The sequence below is a fragment of the Lynx rufus genome, unplaced genomic scaffold (assembly GCF_022079265.1).
Source record: "Lynx rufus isolate CCGP_SWC_20201006 ecotype Redwood Valley unplaced genomic scaffold, mLynRuf1.p SCAF_1, whole genome shotgun sequence".
Classification (NCBI taxonomy): Eukaryota; Metazoa; Chordata; class Mammalia; order Carnivora; family Felidae; genus Lynx; species Lynx rufus.
In genome coordinates this window covers 52642838-52654601 of record NW_025814823.1, presented here as the reverse complement: position 1 = coordinate 52654601, position 11764 = coordinate 52642838, and positions in this window count along the sequence as shown.

Here is an 11764-nt window from a genome sequence, read left to right as displayed (position 1 = left end):
AGTAGTAAAACACAGAAACAGAAAAGGCATGTGTACTTTCTTTCTGAAGTCTTCCAGTAGCGGTGGAAGAAGAACAAGGACCAAGTCTTTTAATCACTAGCTTGATGGCCCTTCAACGACTTCAGTTCTGAAAGCAAATATTTTGAACAAATGTGTTAGTTTACACGTGACTGCTAAGAGTTGGGGGTACAAATGTAAAGTAGGATTGCAGGTCTTAAGAAACAGATTTGAAGCCAGCTAGCCAAACAATTACCAACAAATGGCGTGATCATGGTTCTGATAAAGCTCAACACAGGGAGCTATGGAGCACATAGTAGGTTCAGTTACACGCCCCGGAAGGGATAGAAAGGCTTCTAGAGAGGCCCTCCCAGCTGGCTCTGGAAGGAGAGGGAAATAGCCAGCATTGATATGGAAGGAGCAGGCAGCGGGAAGAGAATGTGCAAAGATTTTCACTAATACTACCCTGGAGCTGGCATCTCGTTACAATCTCTTTCAGACCTTTTGGGAATTAAGCTTTCTCCCTCTTTCTTGACACACTAGAGGGTATTTTCTTCACCAAACTCCCTTGCCTGACAGAAGGCAGAAGAGTGACCAACTTTGGGAGTGGAGGTGCACATTGAGTGGGAAGAAATAAGAGGGAGACTTCTGGAGTGCTGGAATGTTCTAGATCTTGATCTGGGTGTTGGTTGCATGCGTGTATACACATGGAAAATTCTATTGAGCTATATGCTTGTTAGAGCCATGCATTTCACCATACATTGAGCTAGAGCTCAATGAAGCAAGAGAGAAACCTCCCAGCACAAGTGACATGATAACACTCATGCCATTCCTATCACATTTCTTTTCATATGATACAATTTGTGCTTGGCACCTGGTATATTCTGGGGTTTTTTTTGTTGTTATGTTGACTTTTATTTTTCATTCTCTGCTTATTTTTTGTAGGAGAATCTTTTCGGAAACCTTTTCAGATTACATATGCCATTCAAAAGCTTGATTTTGTCCTGGGCTCCTACTTGTCCTCTGTTAAGGAATCTCCACAGTCTTAGACTGAGAATATATGAACCCATACACAGGGTACAATTCATTTGATAGTGTTTTAGAGGCTTCTGTGGCATACAGCTGTGGAACACGTGGGTTTTTTTTTCCATTAAAAATGTTTTCATAAATGTTTATTTATTTTTGAGAGAGACAGAGAGAGCGCAAGCAGGGGAGGGGCAGAGAGAGAGGGAGACACAATCTGAAGCAGGCTCCAGGCTCTCAACTGTTAGCATGGAGCCTGATGCGGAGCTCGAACTCACGAACTGTAGATCATGACCTGAGCCAAAGTTGGACGCTTAACTGACTGAGCCACCCAGGAGCCCTGAAACACGTGTTTTTGTTTCTCTCTTTGGGTGCATTGAGGAAGGGGATAATTCTACTACTTCTCTTATTGTATCTGGGAGAGTGAGCTATGTATGCTGTTATGTACTCTATAAATTTTGCCGAGACGAGATGAGTGTGGAAAAATCCAGAAAATGTTTGTTTCTATTTTGATTTATGAGCTTCTTAGAAAAGAGAAGGGAAAGACCTAAATAGTATACTTAGGGGATCTTATTTCTTCCCAACCCCTGGAACAGATTAAAAGAGGAGAAGAAATAAAACAATCTTGAAAGTTGATTGAGGGATAAAACACCCACAGAACAAATTTGACTTATTCAAGTTTTATGAATCTCCAAATAGCAGGTTTAAGTAGGTTTGCCAGAGCTTAGGTATATGTGTCTGCCAAGCAAGCTAACTTTTTAAAGAACAGAGTTCTTTGCATTTTCTCAGGTCAAAAATCAAGTTTGTAGCTTAGCTTTTGCTCTTGGAAAATATCAGATGAAAAAGAGAAGAAAACAGGCCATTTATTTAGTGATTGTAGAATACCTTGAATGAGAAATCTAATCTCAGGTAAGGCAATTCACGGGTCAGATGAAGCTCCACGTGAGGGTTAGAAAACTAAGCCTGGATTCCTTTCATGTTGCTCAGACAGGGTGATATTTGAGGCTCGCTAAGGCAAGCCTCATTGAATACTTGAAAAACCCTTCAACAGACCTGTACTGTAAATGTTAAACTTGCTTTAAGAGGCCAAATTTTAAGCGTTCCCAGCACTGGAAGAAATGATAATTATGTAAAGTGATAGAGGTATTAGCTAACAATACCGTTGCAATCCTATTGCAATACAAATATATTAACTCAATATGTTGGGCATCTTAAACCTCCACAATGTTGTGTAATGTTATACAAACATCATTCAATGAAAAAACACAAATCAAACCAAACCACAACCACCACCGCCACAAAAACTCCTTCTAGAGCTGTCCTTCCTCTGATGGCCTCGGTTCCCAATTCTCTCTTCTTCACACCAGGACTGCCAGTCACCTCACAATGGCTCTGTGGTCCAAGACCACTCGATATGGGTCCTCACCTTGGGCTTCAGGAATGCTCACACCTTGTCTATCTTTGGTCCTGACCAAGGGATCCTGGTCCTCGGGATCCTGACCTCTGTCATCTAAAGTTTTTCTCTATTAACTAAATTGTGAATCCTGGTAAATCATCTATATTTCTGAATAATAATGTTCTTAGAAAACATCTTCGACCTAGAATCTCCAGGTCAAATGGGTGCATTAGAAACACCTGGTCACTTTCTCAGCTAGCTTATCTTTATTATTTAAAAAAAGGAATGTATGCCCATTGTAAAATCTCGAGTCATATATAGTGAAAAGTAACTTCTACCAGAGACTCTTGGTTCTCCCATAGGCAACTACCGTTAAACATTTCTTCTGGTACCTTCTGGAAATAGTCTGTGTAAGCATATACATGTAGTATATATTTTTCTTTTTACAAATGGATGTACATGCTTTATTCTGTACCTTTATTTTGTATAATCAAACGAAAATGTATTTGGAGCTTCTTCCAGTTTAGAACACATGGATCCAACTCATGATTTGTGCTGGCCACGTAATAATGATGGTATGAATGTATCAAATTGGATATGATCGTTGTTCTGTTCATGGAATTAGGCTGTTTTCTCTCCTTTGTTAAGACAAATACAGCAACAACACTCTCATACATCTGGGTTTTTGTACATATATGAACCTTGACAAATTCTTGCAAGTACAGTTTTAAGGCTTTTGATACCTATCCCCAAACTGTCCTTTATTGAAGAATACATTTACATTATTATGGGGAGAAAAAGGACATAGCCCTCCCTTCACCCCCTCCCCCCCACTTTATTTTTTTTTTTACAAAAAAGCTTTAGGGACAATATTTAAGTTCCTTTTTTTAAATGTTTATTTATTTATTGAGGGGGAGGGAGGGGCAGAGAGAAAAGGAGAGAGAATCCCAAGCAGGCTCACACTGTCAGTGCAGAGCCCGACATGGGGCTCTATCCCATGAATTGTGAGATCATGATCTGAGCTGAAATCAAGAGTCAATTGCTTAACTGACAGAGCCACCCAGGTGTCCCTAAGTTCTAAGGACCAGCTGTAAAGTTGGGGTTTTCAGCCCCAACTGGGTAAAGAAGGAAACTGGGTAAAGGCAGCATCTCTTTAATATCCTTCTGTTCCTCCATCAAAGAAGCCATTTCCTAACATGCTGGATTGTTAGTGAGTATCCACAGAGACATTTCAACTTCAGCTCCTTCACCAGGAAGGGCACCACGACTCTGCCCAATCAAATTTCTCAGTCTATTTCTTTGCCAACCCTGTCACCAGTGCTTCTTAGCAATTTTTTTTTTTTAATTACTTAAGTATCTCTGTCTCAGGTATCTTATTCCTTATCTTTTTTTACTTAGAGTGTAAACTCCTTGAAAGTAGTGGATTATTTTGTTCAGTATTACATTTCCTGCTCTATTCACTATTCAGTATTACGTATTCCTGGTCTATTGGAGTGGCTTAGTCAGTTTTTATTGAAAGCATGAGTCAATTCAGTCAAGCAACAGAAGTTTCTAGAAATCCCCATATCATAGCTCACTTGTCACAAGTTTTGTACTATTGTTTTGTGTGTTATCACCCTCTGAATTAAAGCAAGAATTTTAAATCTATGGTTCAAGGATGAGCTTCAGAGGGTGTGTGATAAGCTTATAGGCCAAGTCTGGGGTACATGTGAGAGTGTGTCTTTTGGGGAGTGGGTGGAGAAAAGGAGAAGTTTCCTCGTGCTCATGGAAACTCATTTGTTTCATCTTTTTATTTTTTTTTACTCTCAAAAATAATTTAGCATAAATTATGCTAAAGCAGATATGTTAAGAATCATTCTTTTAATGTGACTGGTGAACTAGGTGTGATGTTCTTGATTTTAAAATAGATACTAAGCTGATTACGGAGCGTTGGGTAATTGTAAGGCAAGCAATATTATGGGGAGCAAAGAACCCTTTCTAGTCAGAGCCATGCTTTTTCTTCTGGATTTGTAATGATTGCTGGAGAATTCTTGGGGAGAAAAAAAAAGGTGTGTTATTTTCACATTCACTTTGAAAGAGAGATAATCTAACTTACATGACAAAATATTCAAAAATAATTAAAAATGAAATATTCTGATTGATGACACTTATAGATCAGTAAAGAAGATTAAATGTAATGTTTTATAATTTTAAAATGTTTTTCATGTGATTTTTCTTATATTACAAGAAAAGGTTCAGAGAGTGCTAAGTGGATTACTAAAATGATTTAATTATATTTTTAAGTATTTCCCTGTTCAAAGAGAATTTAAGTAACCGGTATTTTGAACATGAGATTGTTACACACATGAAACTCGGGGGATACATGGAAAGGCAGAGCATGTTCCTTTTGAAGAAGGATTTCGTTAGCATGTGGGAGGAAATAGCACAGTGTTTGGTCTTCTGGTTAAAGGTAGTACGGAGAGAATTGACAGCTTAGCCAAGGGCCCTGGAAAGGGGGCTGTTGGAAAAAACATAATGAGGAGAAGAAATTGCTTTAGAAAGCTGTCTGGAAAAATAATAAAGGTAATAAAGTAATAACATGTTATTTTCAGAGTCAATATTAGCATGTGCCCAGATCCCTTCCAAAACAAAAAACCAAAAAACCCCCACAAAAAAAAAAAAACAAAACACAGAAAACAAAACAAACAAGTCATTCAGGAAAAAGAAGGAGGGGGGGGTTTGATTAGATGAATCTGGACTAGATTTCATGAATAAGTGGTTTGGCCTTGGCGCAGAACACTTTCATTCATTTTCGCGTTCAATATTAGGTTAGCAGCTGCTCTTATTTTATTTATTTATTTATTTATTTTTAAATGTTTATTTATTTTTGCGAGAGAAAGAGAGAGAGAACTCATAGAGGAGGGGCAGAGAGGAAGAAAGAGAGAGAGAGAGAGAGAGAGAGAGAGAGAGAGAATCTCAAGCAGGCTCTGCGCTGTCCGCATACAGCCTGACCTCACGAACCCGAACCCAGAAGCGTGAGATCATGACCTGAGGCGGAATGAAGAGTCCACCGCTTGACTCACTGAGCCACCCAAGCACCCCTAAGTTAGCAGCTGTTATATGTTAGTGCTGTGTTAAGGAACACAGGCTATTGGCTGCTCTGGCCAACGCACGGGAAGTGGCCCGCTTCAAGTACAGACAGTCTAGCGTTTTGTGGGTTTTTAGAAGGCAAACTAAAAGTGGGACAGGTCCTTATCGTACTCAATTTTATAATGAATCAAGATTGTGATTCTCTGCGACCCCACTACGCAGGTAGGGAAAATAAACTGCAAAAGGGACACAGTCCTAACCTCAGATTCCACAGCTTGGCCAAAGTTAGTCTCGTCACTGATGCTCATCTAGACTGTCAACCTCTGGCCCATGCCGAACATGCTTCAGGTGAATTGAAATAAAGATCATATTGTAATATGAACAAATTAACCTGTTAAATTTGTAAATGTTTACTAGTTGACAGAGGCCGGGGTTACTCACACACAGTAATTGGACATTAAGCTGCTATATGGTAGCCTATTAACTACAGAACAGCTTTGATGAGAGATTGATTTTTAACATTTTTAATTAACAAAGAATGAACAAGATAAATCTGAAAGGTGAGGAGCCACACGAAGTTGTGAAGAGTGAGAAATTTGAAAACAGTTATTCACTATCCTTCAACATATTAACATGATCCAGCATGGTTAAAAATGTTACAGTTTTTAAAATTTTCTTATCAGAAGTGGAACACCCACATTTATGATTGCCCAGGTGTAGTGTATGTTAAGATGTAAAATTTATAATAAGTATTTAAAATGCTATGTTATCATGAATTTGATGGATGTACGATTAGGAAATGATACAGCCTCCCCCCCCCCCCATTAGCAACTTTTAAAAGAAAAGAAAGTCTAGTTAGAAAACACTCTCATATATGAAATAAGCTTTCCAGTTGCGCATGGATATTCATTAGTCATGTGTTTCTTGTTTTAGCTCAAGTCTTAATATTAGAAATAAGATAGAGACTTTATTAAACCACACACACACACACACACACACACACACACACACATACACACACAAATTCACCAAAGTTAGAACAAATTACTCTCAGCCATGAAAATAACCATGGATTCAATTAGTAGAAATTTGAAATGGCTGATACCCAGATAGGTATCCATAGACTAGTTAAACATATTTTAAAGAGGTAATCTTCAGTTTCTCCCTTGTTTTAATAAACCTTCATTTTGGAAAAATAGAAAGAACCTGGACATCACTTCGAAATGGCTCATTAATTGGGGCGCCTGGGTGGCTCAGTCAGTTAAGCATCTGACTTCGGCTCAGGTCATGATCTCAGGGTCCATGAGTTCAAGCCCCGCATCAAGCTCTGTGCTGAAAGCTCGGAGCCTGGAGCCTGCTTCAGATTCTGTGTCCCCCTCTCTCTCTGCCCCTCCCCTATTCATGCTCTCTCTCTCTCTCTCTCAAAAAATAAACGTGAGGAAAAATTAAGAAAAGATTCATTAACATATTAGTAAGTTAGGATTTATAGTTGTTCTCATAGTAAAAATTATGATTTATTTTTCACATAAGTGAGTTACCTCCATGAAGAAACCAAAAATTTGCATGAAGCAACTTAGGTTGGTTTCAGAAATACCTCATGGACTCCATCTTTTATTTCCATTCTCTCTTATGATCTATGATAATTTTCCCAGTCTAATGGTTGCCCGATTCACGGTACAATTTTTGTGCCTTGGTAACAAATCAAAACTATGACACTTTTTACTACTATTCTTTGATCTACAAACTTACTTAGGGGAATCATGCTCTTTCTCTTTCCCTCCCTTTCTTTCTCCAACTTTTTAAGTATGTTCCTCCTTCTCGTATCCATTTCCTTTTAAATAAGTGATGTTCCCTTAGCCTTATCTAATCAGATTAAAAACAGTGACTCAGATTATGAAATTATATTTTGACAACAGGGTAATCTAAAGCCCTTTCCAAGCTCAGTTGATGTTTAGACGGATTATTTCTTTGCTCCTTCCTCCGAAGTAACTCGTGGATCTGATGCAGTAACTCCCCTCCAAGGGGGATGACAGGTAACACTGGCTCTAGCAGTCGGTTGTTATAGTCACTTATTCTGGCCCCCAGTTTCTTTCTCTCTCTCTGTTGCTCCCCCTTTCTTTCTTCCTCACTCTTTTCCTTTTGACTAAAAAGTGATCTTTAATGACTCGCTAAATGACAACCCCCTCGCACCAGGAATTTTCATGCCAATATTGACCTCACCTTTCTGAGAACCAAGGGGCTAAGTAATCAATTCAGGCAGAAGAACAGATAGAAATGAATGTGAAATGTGGCAGGGGTCTTAGCCCAAGTTGTGTCGATTGTGAGATCCAAAGATGTGTGAGCCTGTCAGGTAGATTGATGGGGAGGCCCACTGAAAGTTGTTTTGTGGGAGGGATTACTGGACAACCCATCCAAGGCAGAGAGGGAGCCAGGCATGAGACACTTCATTCAATAACAACACCTCAGACTTATGAGGGGAAGGGAGATTCTGGGGATTTCTTGGGTGGCAGTGTCTATCAGCCCAGCACATTCTTCCCCCCTCCCCCAGTTGGACTCGTGTCTGAGGCTTCCAGTGACCTGTGAGCAGTGTCTGTAAGTGCAAACTGAAAGAGCCGTTCGGCCATGTGAAGACTCCTGGGGCACAAGCATACTGTTTTGGCTGCGGCCATCTGACATACGGTGATACACAAAGAGAGGGACACATTCTCATCCACTTCAAAAGCTAACTGCCAACAACATTGGGTCCTCACAGGATCAGGTGCGTTAGCAGTGGTAGGAGGCTGTGGGGTGTGTGGGGTCAGCCGTGTCCAGAGAGGGGTGGTGTGCGGGAGGCATGGTGCCGGGCAAGTGGAGAGCGGCGCACGGTAGAGGCAGTGGCATGATGGCCAAGCCAGCAGGTACCGCACGGTGGGTAACTACACTTGTGTGAACCAACTATTGGCCCCCTGAAATACGAGGAGGAGGAGGACTTTGCAGAGGTCTGAGCCACTGGAGGAAGAAAGCAGTGATACTTGGGTTATGTCTCCAAATTGGCTCTACGTGCTACAAGTGTGGCTCCTGAAGAAACACACGCTCTCAAAGGCAGCATGCAATAATATTGCCATGACTCAATATTTTAGTCTCAAAGCCCATTTCCATTCATTCTACTCTGTAAGAAGTTAGGATAATGAGTGCTACGTTGAGAAAATGGGTCGCCATTTTGATAAGGAAGGCGATTGTGAAATATGAGGGTGGGGGGGGGGGGGAAGCCAGGAGAATTAACAAAGGTAATTAAGGTAGCCAAAGCAAGATAAGCTGATTTTCACATTACAAAATATATTTTAATTGAGTAAAAAAGAGAGTTATTCACATCCATGTATTTACAGGAGGCAGAAACAGCAAAGATAACTGTGAAAACTGACACTGGGAATTATAGAGGAGGAAATAGACCAGTTACTTCTTGTACTCAGCCTCATTTTTTGTTTTTTCCCAAGGCTGAAAAATGATAGTGGATTATATAAACAAAGCGAGAATAAAATTACTGTGAAATAATGCTAACTTCTAGCAGTCTCCTTTAAGTGCATCCTCATTATTTGTCAGTTCACCTGCCATGCATACAAGAATATTAATTTTTTTTCTTCATGAACTGCCCAAGGATTGGGCAATCTTCAGACACTGAAAGCATGTGTTCCTTCGTGCATTGGTGCATGCTGAATAGGGTTGTCCTTTTTCTAAATTATCATCTGCTTGCCTGTGCAATTTCCATGAGCAAATATGGGTATTTGCACACGCAAATGGAAGTGCATGAAAATAATATGCGCTCAGTATTAGTGGGCCCAGCCAGCCAGGGTTTGACTTTTTGGAGTTAAGAGCCCTGTACATGCTGCGTGAATTTCTGAGAAAGCTCACTTAGCAAGCACAATACGTAAGCTGAGGCTATAATTCCATTAGCTAAATATGTCTTCGTGCAAAACCATATAGTTAGGGTCTGGAGTTGTAAAACCCTTCCAAGGACATTTTACTAGGATCTGATAGAAGCTAACCCTTGGCTGTGAACATATTCACTGATAGGTTAGGGTTTGAACTGTTGGATAAATCTTTCAATTTTCTTTTAAGCGGTTGCTTAAAAGGTTGTATTATTATGAGAAACAAGAGGGGGAGCTTACACATTCAGGGCTATATTGCCAAATAATGTCTGAGAAGCAAAAGATTACAAAAACGAGCAAGGTTGGTAATCACACGCAACCAGGCTTCCTCTCAGAGGACCTGTATATCCTAATATTTTAAGGAATCGATTTACCATTTTACTAATGCAGTATACTGATGTGTAAGTCTCATAGCTGTGCTGACCTGTATCTATACCTTGAGAAATCTAATGGTTTCTTTCAGTCTGAAATCTTCCAGCCGTGGCTTAAGAGATGACTTTGGATGCTCCTCACTATTCTAGAATCTCTTAAAGCTGCCCTGTTTACAGACTCTCAAGTCCAGCTCTCTTTGTCATGACACAGACACAAAAATCCTAAAATACTTTTTTTAGTTTTTATTTCCACAACATAATTTTCTTAGTCAAGCTATTCTGGAGCATCATTTAGGAATTTTTACTTATTACATGGCCTCTCGTCACTGTTCAGCTTGTGAATTCTTTTTAGGGAAAAAGAATATTCACATTGCACCAAGGGGAAACGGGATGTTTTCCTGGATCTTTGGGAGGCCAAATAACCAACTGAGAAGTGAAAAACTAAATTGATCAACTGGAATTCTTATATATCATGATGAATAATAATTCAAATGAAGTTCCCCCTCATGGTCAGTTGTTGTTTGAATCTATGGGGCAAACTGCATTTCCCAAAGTTCCGGACCCACAGGCAGCTGCAGGGGCCCCAGCTATCTGCACGCACGCCCGTGGCTACACGATTTCCCTATAGCTGAGGATGCTGCGGTTGAGGCAGGTGTCTGGGGCTTGGCAGGGGTGTGCCGCTGCACAGCTGCAACATGACCTCCTGTCCTGCATGCCCTTCTAGAACCTTTCTCTTACTTCCCCAAAACACGGAATCAAATTCTCCCTTTCTCGGCTCTGGGCAAGCTTGTGATTTGCTTATAACCTGTAGAATGTGGTTCAAGCGACACTGTGATTTCTGAGGCTCAGTAATCAAAGACAGCACAACTCTGCCTTGCTGGCTGGGACACTCACTTTTGGACCGCTGATCCATCAGGTAGCAGCCAACACCCTGAAGCTCCACGCTATGAAGAAGCCTAGGCCACCGGGAGAGGTCAGGTGTTGGTGCTGCCACCAACAGCCCCTGATGGGGCCAAAGCTGACAACCAGCATCAATCACCGGTCATGCAAATAAACATACCTCCATATGACATCAGTCCTCGCTATGGATTCAGCCCCAGCCTTTGAACCTTCTAGCTGGGAACCAAGTCTTCAAAGAGCAGAGAGAAGCCATTCCCATGGTGCCTTGTCTAAATTACTAAGCCAGGGAATCCGTTAGCATAATAAAGCGCTTGCGTTAAGCTCCTGAACTTAGGGTTAATTCAACAGAAATAGCACCCAGAAGAATTAACAAGGTACTTGAGATATTGCAAGGTCCATTTGGGATGAGACGTTGGGCTATCTGGTTCTAAAACCCAGTGATACTGAATACTTTTTCAGAGAGAAAGTCACTGGTTAATTATTTCAAGGACAATGTTCTCAGTTTACAAATTAGCTGTAGCTAGAAAAAGTATACGCAAAAGTCTGTTTTGAAATGATAGCATTAGTAAATCGATCACACCGGGGGATAAGTTGCACAGAGAGCCAAGTCAGCCAGAAGACGTTTGTCAGTCCACGTGGGCATGGGTGGAGCCACCCCCATTCTGTTTTCATTCTCTGCCTTTCTCTTCCCCTTCTTTTCTCTCATCCTAGCCCGCAGCCCCTTACAAGGCGGGCTGGTGTGCTTATGCGAAGTCACGTGGTCCATGATCGTGTGAAGTCAAAGTGGTTTACGTTTTGCCCCTTATCATGCACATGCCTGATGATGGGAAAAGTTACTTTTACATGCAACAAACACCAACTTTCTATTTCTCCCCACAAGCCATAGTGACAAAGAGCCAAAAGGATCTCTTCACAAATTATTTTGGAAGTGACAGCTCCCAATGATAAAGATGGTAATGATGATCCACGGCTAGAGAAACTCAACAGAAAAAATGTAGTAATAACTGTCTGGGATATTGTACATATATTTAGTGGGAAAAAAAATAAATTCTAAGAGGAATAGTTTGGAGTGCAAAACAAAAGTGTAAGGTAAAGAAAGAAAG